The sequence below is a fragment of the Molothrus aeneus genome, chromosome 1, assembly GCF_037042795.1.
Source record: "Molothrus aeneus isolate 106 chromosome 1, BPBGC_Maene_1.0, whole genome shotgun sequence".
Lineage (NCBI taxonomy): Eukaryota > Metazoa > Chordata > Aves > Passeriformes > Icteridae > Molothrus > Molothrus aeneus.
In genome coordinates this window covers 850,882-870,937 of record NC_089646.1, presented here as the reverse complement: position 1 = coordinate 870,937, position 20,056 = coordinate 850,882, and the positions used below count along the sequence as shown (strand labels likewise).

General features: G+C 51.1%; 1 protein-coding gene across 2 annotated transcripts in view; it reads left to right on the top strand.

The window, feature by feature from the left end:
• Positions 1-480: 480 nt before the first annotated feature.
• The window catches only part of LOC136556834 (microtubule-associated protein 4-like), a 69,799-nt gene continuing 50,223 nt past the window's right edge, over positions 481-20,056 (top strand). For both annotated transcript variants that reach the window (XM_066550245.1, XM_066550237.1), the window contains exon 1: positions 481-605. The gene's annotated coding sequence lies outside the window, so the exon portion shown is untranslated. The remainder of the gene's footprint in view (positions 606-20,056) is intronic.

Genomic DNA, 20,056 nt, shown 5'->3' with positions numbered 1-20,056 from the left:
GGCGCTCCATCTGTCCCTGGGCCCGGCTCTATCAGCAGCCTCCTTCAGCTCCCTCACAGCCACGCATGCTGTGCCACACAGGCGTGCACACGCTCCCAGGGCTTCCTCTCCTGCTTTAAATATCGCCCTTTCCTGCCCACATCACCCTTCCCAAAGGTGGGATCTCCTTCATGCCCTCAGCCTTGTCCCTTCAGCCACGACCCCTCAGCTGTGTCCCCTCAGCCGTGTCCCCTCAGCCCCGTCCCCTCATCCCGGTCCTCCATCGCCGCGCCTTGGCCCCACCCCCGCCCCGCCCCCCACAACTGGCCCCGCCCCCACCCCCGCCCCGCGCCGCACCCAACCGCTCTGCCCGTTCACCGCAACGCCGCCTCCGCCCCGCGCGGCCGCGCGCCGCCCGCGCTGGCGCTGATTGGTCGGTGCCAGGCGCGGCGCGGCGCTGATTGGTCAGGCGGCGCGAGCCCCGCCCCCCCAGCCAGCAGGGTAGTGCGCTCGGCGCGCGGCCAGCGCGGCTCCGCTCCCCGCTCCTCCTCCCGCCGGGCCCGTAGGGGACAGCGACACTCGCCAGGCGCCTCCGTCCCGGCGCTGCCCCGCGCCCCCGCCGCTCGGTAAGGCCGCGGGGAGGGGGCTGCGGCCGGGGACGGGGCGCGGGGACGCCGCGCTGCGGGCGCGGCGCCCTCCGACGCGGCGGAGGGGCGGCCCGGGCCGAGCGGGGGCTCCGGCCTCGCCGGTGTCTGGGGGGCCGGGGCCGGCCGGGCCGGGCCGGGCCGGGAGGTGGCCGGGGCTGCGGGGCTTGGGAGCCGCGCAGGGAGCGCCCGCAGCATCCCCGAGCATCTCCCGGGGGAGCCGGCGGAGGGAGCGGGCGCTGCCGGGGCGCGGCTTTGTTGCTCGGGGGCAGCGGCGGGGCTGGGTGCGGGGATCGGGGGGCCCCGGGCGTTGCCCGGCCTTGCTCCCGCAGGGCCCCTCCGGGCCCGGCTGCCCCGGGCACACGGAGCCGCGCGTTTCGCTCAAGGGCGGCGCAGCGGCTCCGTAGTTCTCCTCGGGACGGCTGGAAAGTTTCCGTGCCGCCTTCGCGCCCCGTGCTGCCCCGCTGGCCGCCCCGGGTCCCTCATTGCCGGCTTTATAAGGAGGGCGGCGGGCTCGCAGCGGCCGCGGGCTGGGGATGATGATGAGCATGGGCAGAGCGCGGCTCGGAGCGCTGGGTGTGGCGGGCCGGGATGCGCCAGGCTCCAGCCAGGCCTCTGCTCAGTCATCGCCCCGCAGCCCGGCCGCAAACCGAGCGGGGCCGCTTTCGGGATGAGCAAATTTCTCCTGCAGAGCTCGGCCGGGCTCGGGGTACAGGAATTAAACAAATGCTCGCCACGGCGCCATGCGGGGCTGCTGTTAATAAGTTTAAGCTCACGGCGGTGCAGTTTTGGGTTCTGCAGATGCTGTTCTGCTGCCAAAAGCTGCTTCTAAGTGTATCCTGGTAGTATGAGCGTTGTAGGCTCTGCCTCTCTTCGAGGGGTGTGTTAAAAGCCTGCTCTGTGAACGTACTGAACCTGAATTTGGATGTTTAGTTCTCTTTTCTTTAGGTGGTTCTTGATCTCTCCTTCTTGGTTGTTCCCTCTCTTATTTCCTTCCCCTGATTCCTGTACGGATTTAGCAGATTAACCCATTGATTTTAGAGCTTTTAAAGAAGTTTTAATTTATTTTTCAAGCTGGAATCATCTATTCAGTGAACCACGTTCTTCCCAGTTTGCAAGTCCAGCTGGAAGGCTTCTTGAATAATAATACAGTAGCCACCCAAGTCCTGCTCAGAGTTTCAGTGTGGGGTAACAAGCCTTGCTCGGGGCCTCCTCCTGCTCTGCGTGTGATGCTGCTGTAGCTTCATTTTGTAAACTGAAGGGACAGGACTGCACTGGAGTTTTACAACTCCAAAGCTTCTTTTCTCCTTGCCAGGGCCTGATGTCCCATCTGGTATGTTTTGCTGGTATTGTATCCATAAGGTGCTGTTGCAGCTTGATGAACTCCCCCTTTATTTGAGAAAGAGAGATTGTAACTCAGAATTATTCAGGTTGACAATACAGTTATGACAAAGGTGTCATTGGCTGGACAGACCTGTCTGTCAAATTCACTTTAGGGGCTTTTGTTTGTTTTTCTTTGTGAGAAGCAATGACATTTCTGATTGTCCTTCCAGATGCATTTTGCAGGATTCACGGGCTCTTTTGAAGTTTTAAATTTTTTTATTCTTTTGTGCCTTCTTGCATCAGAAGAAATGGGCTTTTTCAGTTTGAAAAAGAGCTTAACTTACTTGCTGTTGCAACAGCAACAATATCCTGTGTCTTTTGTTTTGTTTGGTAATAATTACATGTTAGTGACAAATAACAAGCTTGAAGCAGAATAGCTGATCTGTTTGTGACTGTGATTGTTGACTCTGAAGCTGAAGGCCGTGGATATTATTAAATCTGTTTTTATGTGTCTCTGCAGAAATGACATCAGGGAAAGATCAGATAATACAAAGAAGTGTCAGTGGTTTGAAGATGCCAGCCTGGGGAGTTCAGCTAGAGCCCAGTGTTGCCATGGGTACAGTTTGTGGGTCACCCTGGTTCCCCCCGAGCCCTCAGCTGATATTAGGAGAGGATTATGTCACTCCTGGCCTTAAAGAACAAACGGGGAGGCTGCTGGAGGACACTCATGGCAGCAGATCCTGGCTTTATCAGCTTGTTCCTCCAAGGCAGGGCTGTGCCAGGCACTGTCCTGTGCTGGCCACTGATGCCAGGCAGGCTCCCAGGAGTGGGGACACCGTGACACACCAGGGCTCCTCTCTGCCAGCTGCAGCACATCTGGAGATCTGCTCCAACAAGCTGCCTGATTTGGCTGTGGGGAGCTCTGAAGGCTGTGGGTGCTGTGGGAAGTGATGAGAGCAGCCCTGTGTGGGTGAGCACTGGAATGACCAGTGGTGAATAGTCCCCCCAGAGGCTCCCAGCCCCTGCTGGAACCAACCTGGAGTTACTCTGCTGAGTGTCATTTACAGGTGGCAGTACTAATTGTGAACTCTTCGGCTCAGTGCACTCGTCTGTTCCCTCCCAGGGACACCAGGCAGTGTAAGGCAAGGTTTTAAGCAGCAGAGCATTGCCCAGACTGTTCTGTGATGATATCAAACACCCCCACGCCTCCAGCAGCCTGAGCAGCAGTGAGAACAGAAGCAAATTGGGTTTTGGAGGGGCAGAAGGTGAGGCTGAGTGGAGGCTGGGGCAGGGCTGGATTTCCAGCCTTAAGCTCGTTATGTGCAGTCTGAGGAGTGCTCACTTGGACCAGATGAATTACGTATTCCTGCTGGTAAAAGGGCTGACACAGCTGTAATTTCAGCCAATGGAGCTGTAATTATATTTGAGGTCCCAACCCCTGTAGTATTTTAGTGGTTGTCTGTCTTCCCTAGAAATAAATGAATCTGAGCCATTCAGTCAGCTCTGAGTTGTGGCAGAGTTCAGGTCTGGTTTTACACCCATTGCGTGTTCTTGCCCTTGCGCACCTCAGGCTTAAACTCACCTGCTGTTTGCTGAACCAGTGGTGTCTCCATTGCTCAGTCCTTGGGCTGCATTTGTCTCTCTGCACTGTGTCTTGATGTGCAAGCTTCCAAATTCTGACCTACACCAAAGTTATGACTCAGGGAAACCACTGGTCAGACAGGGTTTAGGTCTGTCAGGGTGAATTCAAACTACTTGCAATTCAAATGAAAGTGATGGTTACTTGAAAGTGAAATAATGTGTGACTATGCCTTGGTTTGGTCCAGAAAAAACCCAAATAATTTATTTTGCTATGCCAGACATAGATTGGAAGATAAAATTCCAGCCTCCTCCGCTGAGAATGAAGAGTTCAAGGCGTGTTACTCATCGTGTTGTTGCGAGTCAGATTGCAGACAACAAAATTATAATTTGTGTAGGTACCTGTGCAGTTTCAAAGGCAAATTGGAGAAGCTGATAGTGCTCTGAAAGGCAGAGTTATTTCCTGGAACTCTGAGTTTATGCTTCCTGTCTCAAATGAAACAGATGAAACTCTTGCTTAGTCAAATGTCTGTGTCCACAGCTTCCTCGTGCTTTAACAGCAATTGAACTGATTATTTCTGTGCTTTCTTTCTTTCCTCCTTGAAGGCAAATGGAATTATAGCCAGCTGTAGATCAGAGCAGCCAGGGGTCTGTGATTACAGCCCGTGGGAGGGGGCAGAGAGCTTGAGCTGGAGCCACCAGAGCTGCATCATCTCCACAGGGTTCATCTCCAGGAGGAAGGGTGCAAGTCCTCTGGAGCAGATTCCTGGGAGATGGTGGAGAAGCTGGGCTGGCAGAGCAGGTAGGACTCCTGGATCCCATGGGGGATTTCTCCTCCTACAGCTCACAAAGCAATTCCATGGCTTAGTGTTGCGCACAGGGGAAGGAATTTCTCGTGGGAAGAAAAGGTCAGTGAAATCAGTTGCTGTAGATGTTATGCAGATTTTAACTTGGTAGTGAGAAGAATGAAATACTTGTGGCTCACACTGGTGCCCTGTGTTGCTCTGGGTTCTTAATATTACGTTAGAAATTATTAAATATTAAATTTATTTAAAATTATTGGGAAATCTGACCCTGAAGGATTATGAGCAGACATTGGTATGATGCTCTAGCACTCTTAAAAATTACATCAGGATAGTGCTGAGGATTTGCCCCAAACAAGATCAGCCTTGGACTCCTTGGAGTAAATTACTCATTTTTGTGTGTTGCCACAAGAGCCCGTATTTTGGATGCTGAAGAACAAAACTTTTTGCAGTTGCTGCTGTAGAAAACAGGGGAGACACCGAGTTAATAGGAAGTGTAGGTTACTCCCTGGATAAAAATGGCTGTGCATGTAAATGATGGTGTATTCCACCTCCAGGATGCACATTGTTCCCTGGAAATGTCTGCTGGGAGGGTGCTGGGTTATTTATTCTGTGCTCCCCTGGAGACAGGGAGGGAAGGGGCTGATTTCTTCCCTCTCTCTCAGTAAAGGCTTGCTGCTCCTTGCTGCTCTTTTAATCCTTGCCTTATTTTATTTTACTCCCTGCCTCTTAGAACTTTTCTCGGGTAGAGTGGCAACTGCTGAATGGGTAGTTCCTCCGGGGAGTAGCAAGATAGCAGCACTGAGATAAAGCTCACAGTGTCCCTGTGATTTGAACAAAACTGGCAGACAAAACCAAGAGTTGTAGTTGCGTTATCGAGGGAGGTTTGTGTAACACAACAGGCCCTGGATTAGCTTTCCTCGGCCAAGCTTGGATTTCCAGCCTCCTGGAGCTGGAGCTGCCCTTGTAAAGGGAGTTTAATACAGACAAGCACCGTGCTGGAGTCTGTCCCCTGCCCAGGAGTGGCTGTGTGGGTGGGAGGAGGGTTCAGCCCCAGGTGTACCTGGGCAGGTGACAGGTGACGTGCCAGCCTCCTGGAGCTGTGGATTAAGGTGGGATGAGCAGGTGCCCTGGCTGCGTGCTGCCTATCAGGCTACTCCGAGGAGCTCCTGGGACAAGTATGCAGTTAATCACATCCATTAGCATGATTAAAATCCTGATTAGCCTGTGTCACTCACTCCCATTTTCCTCCTACACTTTGCCCCTGTTTATCCGGGGCGTTTGCAACTGTGAGCAGCAGTGAATGGATCCCAGGATTCTGGGCTTTGTGTTGGAGCAAAGTTCCTCAGAAAGCTGCCCAGCTGCTGGCTGAAGAGAACATCTGAAAAATCAGCCCTTCACAGCTGGAGGAGCCTCAGCAGGACTGGGGGGAATCCAGCTGAGCACAGAGTAGGCTGGTCTTGCTCACAGTCCATGCCTGGTGTGTCCTTGTGTCCTGACACTTGGATTTTAACATCTCCATCCCTGTGTGCTGAGGAGCTGCTTGTGCTGGCTGGCACCTTGGGGCAGGGCTCCTCTGGCCTCCAGCAGCCAGAGCTGAATGGGCTGGAGAACAAGTCCAGGGATGGGGTGATAGGGAAAAACAAGGCTGAAATTGAGGGTAGGGAAACTGCACATCAGCTGGTTGGATTTTGACTAGAAATGGAAAAAAAGACAAAAAATGAGGTAATTGTGTGAATTCCTGTGTGCAAAAACTCTCTTTTTTAAAAACTTCGCTGGTTGGGGAGATACTGTACATTCTCAAACTGGACCTTTTTGGAAAAGCCAACGTCTCTGAGCATTAGGTCATTCACTTCCAACACATTCCCGCCTGGGAGTGAGTCATTGTCTTTTGTAAAATTGTATTAGAGCTACATCATCCCCAAAAGCTGTTTTTCAGCTGAATTTAGGGTGTTGACACTCGCTCTAAACAAAGTAAAGCTATGGGAGCATTTATCAGAGCAATTTCCAAGTGTGTTTACATACTCTGGAGTTGTGACTCCCGAAGTGCCGGGGCTCAATTCATCCTCGGGAGTGGAAACCCTCAGCTCTCACTCTGAGGACTGGGGCAAATATCTCCATGGAACTTGAATGATGTTTGTGAAGTGCTTAAAATCCTCAGGAAGGGGCAGAGAAACATCCAGGTGCTTTTACCTGCTCTTACTTCTCCCTCCTCCCACGTGTTTCTTGCAGGGGCTGTGGTGTGTTGGCTCTTGGCTGGAGATACTCTGGCAGTTTGTCCTTCCAGGAGTTGATACTGAGGGTTTGTTTCCATATTGTGACTTGGTTTTCTCTAACAGAGCTCGTTTGAGGTTGCAGCCCTCCTCCACTTCATGCTTTCTGTCAGGTTGTTGTGGCAGAAGTTCAGTGCCGTGAAATGGGGCAGTGAGAAATGGGTCAGTGCTCAGGTGGGATTTCTGCAACTGATTTTAGAAGCTGCATCAATTCTGTTAAAGGGGAAGTAGAAACAACTTCTTGGAGGAGGGGATGCCAAGCACTGAGCACACTGGCTTTGCTGGGGAAAATGTGGTGGGGAGATGCTGTCAGTGGGATGAGTAAGAGCTTGGGGTGAAAAATCCTTGGCCAGGTTTCATTGGAAAGGCTGAGGCTGCCAGGCACACCTGGATCCCGGAATGGTTGGAGCTGGAAGGAGATGACCCAGGCCAGCCCCCTGCCAGGGCAGGGTCCCCTGGGCTGTGTCCAGGTGGCTCTGGGATGTCTCCAGAGAGGAGACTCCAGCCCCCCTGGGCAGCTGTTCCAGGGCTCTGGCCCTGCATGGACAGAGGCTGTTCCTGCTGCTGGGCTGGAGCTGCTGTGCTTTGCTTTGTGCCACTGCTCCTGGTGCTGTCACTGAGCAGAGTCTGGCGCCATCCCCATCTCCACAGGGCTCCCCTCAGGGGGAAAGGGTGGGTGTCCTCTGTGGGAGGTGGTGGGAAAGCTGGGCTGAGCAGAGCAGGCAGGACCCCTGCAGCCCAGCGGGGATTTCTCCTGCAGCCTCTCCTCATCTGGGAAAGGATCCAGACGCCAAATCCAAATTCAGTGTTGCTGTGTTTGCTGTTAACTCCATTTCAGCTCATCAGAAAGGGACCTGAGTGCAGAGCTCAGTGAGGACAGGGCAGGAATGAAGCACGTGGAACTGCTCTGAGCAGGATGCAAATGCAGATCTGAAAGTTGTGCTTCACTGACACTTTCCTGTAACCCCCTCTGGAAAGCACTGGGTGTTTTCAAGCACCTGACTCTCAGGAGTTCAGATCTGCCTGGGTTTCAGGCTTACTCAGAGGAGGAGGTGGTGAGAGGAGTTCCCTGGCTTAGGCTGAGGGTCCCTGGGAGGTGCCCCTGGCAGTGCCATCTGCTGATGAAGCGACATCTGCTCAGGAAGTTCACCTGCTCCCTTCCCTGTGGGCAAGGACAGCTTGGTGCACACTCGAGGGGAAAATCAGCAATGAGGTGAAGTCAGCAACGATGTTGGATGTGAAATGCTGTTGGAAATACTGAGCAAAACCCAATTGTGAACAGCGGCTTAAAGAAAGTGTTTTTAAATGTCATTGTTGGTGCTGTTTATAGCAGTTCCAAGTGTTTAACTCCTGCCTGTGCCCTCACTGCTCTCTGCACCCAGGTGCCCTTTGTGGTGCACTGAAATGCTGTTAACACCAAACACAGCCCTGAATTTGCAGTGTTAATTTTCCCTAGAATCACAGAATGGTGTGGGTTGGAAGATCATCTCATTCTACCCCTGCCATGGGCAGGACCCCTTCACTATCCCAGGCTGCTCCAGGCCCTGTCCAGCCTGGCCTTGGGCACTTCCAGGGCTGGGGATTTTGGTGGTGTTGATGGGGTGTGTTCCTCTGTGGGTGTTTTCTGTTGAACCTCTCAGTTTCAGCCATTTCTCTGTTGCAACTTTATTCAGCTCTGGTTTTAAGGGAATCTCAGAAGTTTTTCTGCTGTCCATGGATACTTCCACTGCTGTTAATTAGGGGAAACTTCCAACCTGGGAGAGCAAGGACAAAAATCCCCAAGCAGCTCCAGCAGAGGCTCTGAATGAGGCTCTGCAGACAGGGGAGGCAGAGAATGAGACAAAGAACTGAGTCACCCTCTCTTCCTTCCTTTGGACTCTTGTGGTGGGAGGGAATCGTTTCTGTTTTAAGTCATAAATCTGAGCAATTAGCAACGGGGTTCTGGATGTTAATGGGTGCATCATTCAAACTCCTCACTTAGCAGGAGCTGTGGATTTAAGTGGGATAAATAAGCAGCAGTAAATGGAACAGAGTGTGTGATGGGCTGGTGCTGGATTCCCTCTGGGATGCTGTGGCTGCCCAGCCTCAGCAGTGTGGATTTCACAGCTCTGAGTGCAGCCCCCAGCCCTGGGCCCAGCACAGGCAGGAGCTGGAGCTGCTGCAGAGAGCCCAGAGGAGGCACCGGGGGATCCCAGGGATGGAGCAGCTCTGCTGGGAGAGCTGGGAATGTTCCCCTGGAGAGGAGAAGCTTTGGGGTGAGCTCAGTGTGGCCTTCCAGGGCCTGGAGGGGCTCCAGGAGAGCTGGAGAGGGGCTGGGGACAAGGGATGGAGGGACAGGACACAGGGAATGGCTCCCACTGCCAGAGGGCAGGCATGGATGGGAGATTGGGAATTGGGAATTCCTGCCTGGGCTGGAATTGCCAGAGCAGCCGTGGCTGCCCCTGGATCCCTGGCAGTGCCCAAGGCCAGGCTGGATCACCCTGGGACAGAGGGAGGTGTCCCTGCCATGGCAGGGGTGGCACTGGGTGGGCTCTGAGGTCCCTTCCAGCCCAGTCCATCCTGGGTCTCTGATTCTGGAGTGTTTGCTCAGCTCAGCAGCTGCTCTGGGTGCTGTGAGTGCTCCTGCCCAGGTCTGCAGGATGTGACCCCAGAGTGGAGGTTGGTTCCACCTCCATGGGCAGGGTCCTGCAGGATGATGGACACACCCTCAGGGGCTCACTGGGGCCGAGCCCTGCATTCAGTCCCTTTGGGGTGCCATGCTGTGGGGGTGGCACACAGTGTCCATGGCAGGTGGTCCTGTGACACCACCCCAATGGGACTGCAGGGTGCTCTGGGTGGCTGGTGCTGGACTGGATATCACAAATTTGCATTTATACATGAAACTACAGTGTCTGTAATCTGCAGGGTTAATTTTTCCAGGATATCTTCATGCTTAAAGCATACATATTAATTTTCCTTAGGCTGTATTTTAACCTATTTAAGCATTTACGACATGAGAATTAAAGGATATTTCCATCTCGTGTTCTGAGGGCTGGATTTTCTTTAACTTGGGGTTTTTTTTAGATAAAATGTACTTTTTTTTTTTTGCATTGGGATTTGGACAGAGCATGTAGGGCAATAGGATCAAGTGTCACATTGGGATTACATATTTGTCCTGGAGTGACCCTCTTAGGAGCTTGCATGGGTGTAATTGGTGAATGACTGGATTTATAGGGATGTATATCTGCATTAGCCCTGGTTTGATGGGACTCGAGCTGATTTGCTTTTGCTCCAAACTATTTTCAGCTTGGGGAATTCACTTTTAAGGAGGGATGCTATAATTTGCCTGTATTTTCCTTTAAAAGCAATGGTGGTTTTGCCAGGATTTAATAGTTCTAAATATGAATGTAGAGCAGTGTTGCACAGCATTGTCTGCTGGCTGAAACCCAAATTTATCCCAAAAGCTGCAGATTTGAGACCTCTGGGTGTTAATGGTGTGGAAAAACCCCTTTATCATTACCAACTTCCCAGGATTCTTCCATTGCACCAGCCACTGTCTTGTTCTTAGAACTGTAACAACTCTTTCACCCATGCTGTTCTGCATTATTTTGGTGTATGTGTCCCTTAGCTGGCAGCTTCAGTGGGATTTCCCTCTCCTGGAAGGAATTCCCATGAATTTGAAGGCGTTGGGGAGCATCAAGGAAGCTCCTTGCACCTCCAAGCTGAGTTTTCTGCAGTGAAGGTTTTGAAATGAGCAGTAATTGCTGCTCCTGCTGACAGACTCTGCCCCTGGGCACATCCCTGTGTTCTGCTCTCTGGGCAGAGCCTGGCACCTAATTCTGCCTGCAGCCTGGGCTTCAGAGGGGTTTTCTGAGCCCCCTGCCCTGCTGGGTGCCACTGCAGCTCTGGGAGCCCTCAGGTGGTGCTGGAGGAGGGAGAGGCTGGGATTCACCAAGCCCTGCGGCTCCAGAGCCCCCATTTGCATTTTTCCCTTCATTGCCCTGAGCTGTGTTTGTGCCACAGGTTTCCCTCTGCTCTCTCCCCAAAGCTCCCAGCTGCTGCTTTTTCTCCCATATTTGTTTGCTCAGATCCTGTTCTAGGCCATCTAAATGTATTCAGTATAGGGTTGGTTTCTTTTTTTCTTTTTCCTACAAGGACCTTTTAAAAAGAAAAGGTGATTGGAGCACAGAGTTTGGCAACTGCTCCCAGAGATCCTGACTCTGGCTGGCATCAGCTGATGGTGTCTTGTTTAAACATACCACAGACTTGATGTTTTTTCCCCTAGGGGTTTGACTTCCTGTGATAAAAGGAGATTCCCTTTTAAAGCAGAGCTCTGTGGTTATATAATGAGAGAAGGAAATACTCCAAAAGTGACACTGGGAGAATAGAAAAGTTATTTTGGTGGCTGACCGTTGGACAGGAGAATAGGAAATTCGCTCAGGAGGGCATGGGTAACTCGAGTGCTCTTGGGAAAGTGAGAGGAGCACATTTAAGGAATGAGATGAGGGAGTGACCAGGGCAGAGCAGTGCAAGGAAGGTTGTGCTGGGGACAGAGCTGGGCAGTGCTCATCTAGGATTCCTCTTGCAGGATTTAACCCTTTCCAAGCTGCATTTCCTCTCCTCCATAAGCTGCTCCCAAGCAGAAGTCTCCAGGTCTGACCCTCCAAGAGCTGTGCTGCCTTTGGCTGATGGATTTGAAGCCACGTGTAGAAGTTAATTTTGAATTTGTGCATGTGGCTTTGTCTCCAGGGGACTGACTAATTCCTCTGCTTCCCTGCCAGGAGTGCCAAGGCCTGTGCAGGAGCCAGGGTGAAAATTGCCTTTTTCTGCTGTTGCTGGGGTAAAGATGGCAGTTCCCAGAGCAGGTTGCTGTCCCTCAGCAGGGTTTTTGGGATGGGGTAAAGATGGCAGTTCCCAGAGCAGGTTGCTGTCCCTCACTCAGCTGGGTTTTGGGGTAAATATGGGAATTCCCAGAGCAGGTTGCTGTCCCTCACTCAGCTGGGTTTTGGGGTAAATATGGGAATTCCCAGAGCAGGTTGCTGTCCCTCAGCAGGGTTTTTGGGGTAAAGATGGCAGTTCCCAGAGCAGGTTGCTGTCCCTCAGCTGGGTTTTGGGATGGGGTAAAGATGGGAATTCCCAGAGCAGGTTGCTGTCCCTCAGCAGGGTTTTGGGATGGGGTAAAGATGGCAGTTCCCAGAGCAGGTTGCTGTCCCTCAGCTGGGTTTTGGGATGGGGTAAAGATGGGAATTCCCAGAGCAGGCTGCTGTCCCTCAGCAGGGTTTTTGGGAGGCTGGGATACACTCTGGGGACCCCAGCTGGATTCTGGCAGGGAGTCACTGAGCTCCCTGAGCTTTCCTAGCTCCTGCCCCAGGAGTTCAGAGTCCCCCTGCACACAATGCTCCTGCAGCTCTGAGCTCCCTGGGCGTTTAAAATTGAATATTGATTTCCCTGGGCTGGGGTATGCCCACAGAAACATGGAAAATGCCCACCATTCATCAAAATTAAGCTGGTTTTCCTGCTAGTCTGGGGTATGTTTATTTTTTCTAGTATGTAATTTATCTGTAGAATATTTTTTCAGCAGCCAGATATGCTGACTGTGCTTGTTAGGTTTCCCCAGTGAAATTCCCTGGCAAGCTTCACTTCTTCCAGGATCATTTTGAGGTGCTGATGTAATCAAACCCTTGAATTTGACCTCAACGAGAAATTATGTAGTGCAAAGTTTGCTCTTAAAATCCGTGTGGAATTGTTACTTTTGTGTATTTTTCGTGTAGCTGTTTGTACTATTCAGTAACTTTGCTTTTGCTCATTTTTTAATTAAGAGATGGCAGTTTATGCCTGAGGAGGGGGGGAAGCAGGTTACAGATCCTTAACACCTCATCAAAATTTACACCTCATCAAAATTTCAGTGGGAGTTATTTTTTCAGCTCTATTTAAATAATTAAACATTGTGCTGAAGTAATTTTGCAAATGTGTGGGGGGAGCACAAGGAGTAATGAAAATAGTTAATCTAAATGGAAATGCATCAGAGCATCCTGGTTGTACAAGTGTAACACCCTGCTTTATTCTAAATAGTTGTATAACTTAAAAGAAACTTCCCAACTTGTAAACTGAGGTGTGCAACAGAAACAGAGATTGGGAAATGATCCTCTGAAAGGCAGCAGTGAAGCAGGGGGGCTCTGCTGATGGAGATCTTGTTTAACACAGATCACCTTGAGCAGTGTAATTTTCCATACTGAATTTTTAACCCTTGCTTCAAAGCCAGGGTTTCCAAATTGCCTCGGAGGGACCTGCATTTTGTCCTTAAATTAGTTTAGTTTTCAAATGATAGATTGCAGAATCTCATTATTTATCAAACAGAGGCTTTGGATTAAGCTCAGATGTTCCTTTATTAGAGAATTGCAGCTACAAAGGGAGGCTGGGTATCCACCAGCTGCACTCTCTGACTGATAACAGGCTTTTCAAAGTAGTTTTCTTTCAGCAATCCTGTTAATGCTTTAAATTCAAGCCTAAACTTTTTTTGTGGGATTAGGGGTAGGGAGAAAAAAAAGCTGGATCAGAGGAATAAATGCAAATAATTCAGCATGAACAGCAGAGCAGGAGGGTGAGGTGAGTCAGTTACTGTGATGTGTGTTTGGCAGTCAGCAGTACAGAATTGCACTCCCCATTTTATGGCATATTAAATCAGATTGTAAAAACTGTGACAGCACATCAGGCAAAAGGTTCCTGTACATGTGCAGAGCAGGTTTGGTGTCTGTTCTGTCCTTTTTTCATCTCCTTGGCTTTCACTCTTGGGTGCTGGGGGAGTGGGGGCAGCGTCCCCATGGCTTTGTTTGTGCTGCAGCCTCCGAGGGTCCTGGGGGCTGTGTGGGGTTCTGGTCACACAATCCAAACCCTGAGGGTCATCCCTGCCCCTCCTGGAGCCCCTCTGAGCTCTCCCTGGAGCCTTCTCCTCTCCAGGGGAGCATTCCCAGCCTGGCTCCAGGTCCCTGTGCTGCTGGCTCAGGGCTGGGGCAGCTCTGCAGTGGGCTCTCACCTGAGGGGCAGAACCCCCATTTCCTGCAGCCCAGGCTGGGATCAGCCCAGGCACAGGGGCTCCCTGGCCAGGCAATGCTCAGCTCCTCATCCCTCAGTCCTCCTCCCCAGGGCTGTTCATTCCCAGCCTGGATTTGTGGATTTGTGCTTGGGATTGTCCCAGCCCAGGTGCAGGACCATTCCCTTGGCCTTGTTGAGCCTCCTGGGGTTGGCACAGCCCCACCTGTCCAGGTCCCTGTGGGTGCCCCATCCATCCCCTCCCTGCGGCTGGGACAGCACCCAGAGCTCGGTGTCACCAGCAGAGTGCCCAGGGTGCCCCATCCCAGGTGTCTAATTTGGCTTTTTCAGGGTCTCTCCATCTTCTCTGCAGCAGCAAATGCCTTTCCCTCCTCCAAGCCAAGTGCACAGGTTGGCCCTGCTGGTGCCAAGGAAATAACCCAGCTCTAAAGTCTCAATACTGGCAAATAAAAAATGATCTGTGGCTGCCACTGTCACCTTTGTCCTCTCAGCCCAGGGTTTCACACCTGCAGCTCACACTGAACCCTGCTTATCTCCTGTGGGAGTTTTCTGGTTATCTCTCCAAGTACAGGAGCTGGGATTTCCAGATGAAATGCTTTATATTGTACTTGTGTACTTTATATGGTACTTTTCAGAAACATAAAAAAGGGGGTTGTGTACTGGGAGGAGAATTTCCAGCTGCTAAGCAGGGATGTAGGCTGTGTTTTAGGGAATTGACTGAAATCTTATGGTTTTTTATGTGGAAGTTGCATGTGGATTGTTCTCTCAGCAAGTTTTTACTGAATTCTGTTACTCTACTATTTTTTTAAAAAAATATTTTTAAAAAAAGAAAAATGGAGTGTTTTCAGATGCTCATCAGGCTGACCAGATTCAAGGCAGGCTTTTGCTCTCCCATGTCCTTTGTGTAAATTCTGGGTTAATTAAGTGACTCATTCATTCAGTCTGGCTGAGGCTGCACATGATGGGGTGAAGGGAAAAACAAACCCAGCACAGAGTGAAACTCTCTGAGGCATCTGAGCTTCCTTCTGGAGAGTGAATGGGGAATGGGCAGCCTGTGCCTCAGTGCAGATCTCAAGGCTGGGCATTTCACAGAACATAATCAGAGGTTCTTTGATTCCTAAACACTGCAGGGCTTCTGGTTTGTGCCCTCCTAACTCCTGGCTGTTCATAAATGTCCCTGTGCTGTGATTGCAGTTCTGGCCTGTACAGTCTGAATTCTGTAACTGGCACAGGACAGGGGTAGGTGGGATATTGGGCAGGAATTCCTGGCTGGGATGGAATTTCCAGAGCAGCTGTGGCTGCCCCTGGATCCCTGGCAGTGCCCAAGGCCAGGCTGGAGCACCCTGGGACAATGGGAGGTGTCCCTGCCCATGGAATAGGGTGGATTGGGATGATCCCTAAGGTCCCTTCCAACCCAAAACAGTCTGGAATTATTTTTGTTTTATTCCAGAAAGTTTCTTGCATGAAACACAGAAGCAGTTCCTGAAACAGAAGTCAAAACCTGGAATGCCTGGTTAGGAAGGGGATGGACAGACCTGAAAGTAGAACCTGAAAGTATTTCTTCTTTTAAACACCAAAGAGAGAAAAAACCCAAAAAGCCCCTCCAGAATCCATCCCCTCATGATTCTAACAATTTGGCTAAAAAATTGAAAAATGCCTTATAAATATTCTAAGTCTAAAGAGGCAGAAGTGTAAGAGGAGGAGAGGGGGGGAAGTACTGAACATTTTCTGAATAATAAAGTGGATCTTTCTGTGAAACATCTTTACTAATTAATCCAAAACCCAAGCAAACTGAAGGACAGCAGCTTGTAACAAAAAGCTTTTTGATGGAGTTTGCTGCTGGAATGAGCTCATCCTGGTGCCCAGCTGGGCACTGGGCAGGGCTGGAGCTGTTTGCTGGTCCCAGCGTGGGCTGGGGTCCTGCTGGGAGTGTGGGGCCATCCCAGCCTCCCACCTGCAGCTTCCAGGTGAGCTCAGCACCAGTTTGGAGTGTGGATTTGCTGTATTTGTTTTTCTGGCAATTGCATTGATTTGAGGTGCATAGAGAGAGCTGGAGAGGGACTCTTTACAAAGGGCATGGAGTGCCAGGGCAGGGGGGAATGGCTTGGAACTGAAGGAGGTGGATTTGAATTGTTTATTGGGGAGGAGTTCTGGCTGTGAGCATGGTGAGCCCTGGCACTGGTGCCCAGAGCAGCTGGGGCTGCCCCTGCATCCCTGGCCGTGCCCAGGGCCGGGCTGGAGCAGCCTGGGACAGTGGGAGGTGTCCCTGCCACGCCAGGGGTGGCACTGGGTGATCCTTAAGGCCCCTCCAACCCAAACCTCTCTAACGAGGACAGGTTACAGAAGAGTGAAAAAATGTGGGCCCAATCTTCACTGAGAAACATCACTTAGGTCTTGAGGTGGAGGCAGGCAAGATTGAAATTAAATATTATATATCAGTGGCTCTTGGCTTCATAATTTTAAGTAACTCCTTTTAAAACATAGTATGGTGATTCAGTGTGCCTTCTGTGCTTTCTACCTGCTTCTGTTTTTAAAATGATGCACTTGGTTGTTAAAACTACTTGTAGTAAGGGCAAACCCTGAATATTCAACTTGTGCAGTGCTTGTGGGGGCTGACACCGGGATCTTGCTGAGTGGGAATTCAGTGATGTGCCAGAAACACAGAGTTTGCTTCATTCTAAGTCAACTTTAAACACCAGAAGTTTTGTATTATCCTTTGTTCTCTCAGTTTCTCACCCTGATAGCTGCTTTGTTGTCCTTGGAGGCGCTGGGAGCCTGATGCTGGTTCCAGGTTCAGTTGCAATATCTGTGTGCAGGGGAGGCTGGAAGCTTTGGAGGCTGCTGCAGCTCCAGTACACATCTCTTATTTCTGCCAACTAAAGAAATGCTGAGAACAGTGAAAATAAGGGAATTGCATGTGAGACAATGTGTTAGACTTGTCTCCCTTGTCACTGGGATTTGTCTTTGAAGCTGTGGGAGAAGGAGCTGGAGTTGTAGCAGCTCCTGCCCGTGAGTGCAGCAGGATCAGCTGATCCATCGTGGTGGGGCTGACTCAGATGCCCAAGCCCTGCAGGAGCAGGGCTCTGGTTTCCTCAGGAGCTGTCAGATGTGGTGCACAGGCCAGTGGCACTGCATTCCCAGCTCCAGGGAGCATTCCCAGCTCCTGGGTGTGTTCCTGCAGTGGTGAGTGGAGCCTGGCATGCAGGGACAGAGCAGCAGTGAAGGAGCTTTGCTGGATCCTGGGATCCCAGGATGGTTTGGGCTGGAAGGGAGCTTGGGGATCACCCAGTGCCACCCCTGCCATGGCAGGGACACCTCCCACTGCCCCAGGTGCTCCAAGCCCCAGTGTCCAACCTGGCCTTGGGCACTGCCAGGGATCCAGGGGCAGCCCCAGCTGCTCTGGCAATTCCATCCCAGCCAGGAATTCCCAATTCCCAGTCTCCCATCCATGCCTGCCCTCTGGCACTGGGAGCCATTCCCTGTGTCCTGTCCCTCCATGCCTTGTCCCCAGTCCCTCTCCAGCTCTCCTGGAGCCCCTCCAGGCCCTGCCAGGGGCTCTGAGCTCTGCCTGGAGCCTTCTCCTCTCCAGGGGAACATTCCCAGCTCTCCCAGCCTGGCTCCAGCCCTGCAGCAGCTCCAGGTGCCTGTGCTGGTGGATCTGGGGCAGCTCTGCAGTGGGGTCTCACACACCTGCACACCCCATTTCCTCAGCACTGCTGCTTTCCTGTGGCTCTGGCTGAGTGACCAGCAGCAGGAATGGGTTTGTGTCCCAGCCAGGAGCAAGTGAAAGTGTGGATATGCATGTATGAACAGCTGGGCTTTTCTTTTTTCTATTTTTTTTTTTGTTAATGAGTCTGAGCTGAACAGTTTTAAGTCCAGATTAAAAGCTGGATGGTATAATTATTTTTTAATTGGTCTTTGCAGTAAGAACCTGTGCATTAAACCACAGAACTTTCTGAATTCCAGTTGCTGTGAGAAATAGAAATCAGGTGGATTAAATATAGTGCTGGAAATTCATTTTACAGGTACCTCTGAAGCATTTTTATTCAGTCATAATTCAGTATTTATTAATGCAGCTTTTGATTTCTGAAGGGGTTATTTGAGGTTTTGGAGCAGTGAGTGCACTGATTTATTTGGTTGGGGTGTGAAGTAACACACTTTGTACTGGTTCCAATCTTGATGAGGAAACTGCTGCTGGTCCTGCTGCATTTTCAGAGCAGGAGTTGCTTTCCTTGATAAGCCCAGAGCAGGGATCAGAGCAAACACTTGCAGCAGCTCCCTGGGCTCAGGCTGTCATTGCTCTGATAGCACAGCCAGGGTGAGAGCTGCTCCTCCGCTCTCCCAGGATAAGAGGGGCTGTGGGGATGGAGCTTGGAAGGTGCTGAATCTCTCCCTTGGTTTTTATTTTCCCTGAAGTTCTTACCCAGCTCATTGTTTACTGTGGCTGAACCTTCAAAAATGCAGCAAAGTGAAAGTGCTCAGCTCTCAGGGGGGAACTTCTCTCTCTACAGGAGTTTGTGGTGAGCAAGGGACAGGAGCAGAGGGGATGGGCTCAGGGTGGGCACAGCAGGAATTTCCCCATGGAAAGGATGCTCAGGGATCGGGAGGTTTGGAGTGCCCAGCCCTGGAGGTGCCCCAGGAATTCCTGGATGTGGCGCTCAGAGCTCTGGGCTGGGGACAGGGTGGGCATTGTCACAGGGCTCACTCAGTGACCCTGGGGCTCCTTCCCAATCTTAATTCTGGGATGTTCCTGCCCTCCCCACCTCGGGCTGGCCCTGCCATGGCTGTAACCAGAGATACATTTACAACCTGTCACTGGGAGCACTGGGTGTTCAGCAGCCCCCTGAACAGGTCTGTAAATTCAGGGCAGGCTGGGGGGACAGTGGGTGGCAGTGCCAGCCCTGGAGCCCTCCAGGGTGTGTTTGGGGTCTGGGTGTGCCCAGCAGCCCCTTCCCCTGCCTCTCTCAGGTCCTGCAGCAATTTGCTCCTGGGATCTGGTTTACCACAGCTGTCTGCACCTTGTTGTAACCTGTCAGCAGCTGCTGGTGGGTGCTCAGACTCCAGCCCAGTTTTTCACACTGAATTGAACAAATCTGTTTTTTCAGACAGTTGCATAACGGGAAGTGACTGCTCATCTTCTGTTCCAGTTTGGTTTTTTTTTTGTTTTGGCTTTGGAAACTTTTTTCTTTAGAAACCTTAATTACTCTACTGCAGTTGTAAATAAACATCTGAAGGATTTATCAGGTAATTTCAGGGTCAGCCACCATTGCCTTGAATTTGCTAAGAGGTGACACTGCTTAAAAATCCCTAAAATCCATAGTTTTGATGCAGAATAAATGAATGTGTTCCAGCTCAGCCCAAGGATTTATCCACAGGATGGCTTTGAGTCTTACTCTGACTGGTTGCTTTAACAAAGGGAAACTTACCCCTTATAAATGGACTTTTTTTTTTTTTGTTGGTGGGTTTGTTTTTCAATCTGAGTTTGAAAAGCTTGGGTAAGGTGAGTGTCTTTATGCCTTGGAAATGTGATCTGTGAGCTGAGAGGCAAAGAACTAAATGTTAATGACCTTAACCCTATCCAGGTGCACTGTCCTGACCTCTATCTCCCCTTCCCCAGGTACAGGTATCACTTTCTGTTTGCACTTCCCAGAACAAATCTGCTCTGATTTTAGCTGGAAATCTACAATAACAGGAGAGTCTTGGTTTTCTCTGGTTCTGCTGCACCCTGGTAGTGCCCAGATTCTTGTTTCTGGGGTGGAGGGAGGTTGCTTGTTCTGGGAATCACTCAGGGCTGACCTAACAAAGCTCTGCCTAAGCTGAGGTGCAAGTTCTGTTGGGTGTTGGGCTCTGTCCCCAAGTGATGTTTTGAGGCTCCTCCTGAATTTGCCAGGAGAATTTGGGATGTTCCATGAGTGCCTTCTGCCCAGATGGATCCCAGTGGGGTCCTGACAAAGTCACTGTGTAATCAGGAGTTCAGCATTTTGGTAGTTTTGGTATCTCAGGACACAGATACTGCTTAATTCTTGCTAATCTGGGCTTTTCCATGGAAAACTTTCAGGTAGCTGAAAACTTCTGGAATATGTTCATATTCTGAGTGGGTTTGGTTTGAATTGATTCTGACACTTCATGCTGTCTCTGCAGTGATTCTGAGTGTCATTAACTTCTGTAGCAGAGGATGCCCTCCAGTCTAGAAGCCAACAAAGAATGGAGAGGGACTTCAGCTGAGATAGGACAGGGGGGAGTGATTCAACCTGACAGAGAGTAGGTTTAGATGGGATACTGGGGAGAATTCCTGCCTGGCAGGGTGGGCAGGCCCTAGCACAGGTGCCCAGAGCAGCTGGGGCTGCCCCTGCATCCCTGGCAGTGCCCAGGGCCAGGCTGGACAGGGCTTGGAGCAGTGGGACAGTGGGAGGTGTCCCTGGAATTG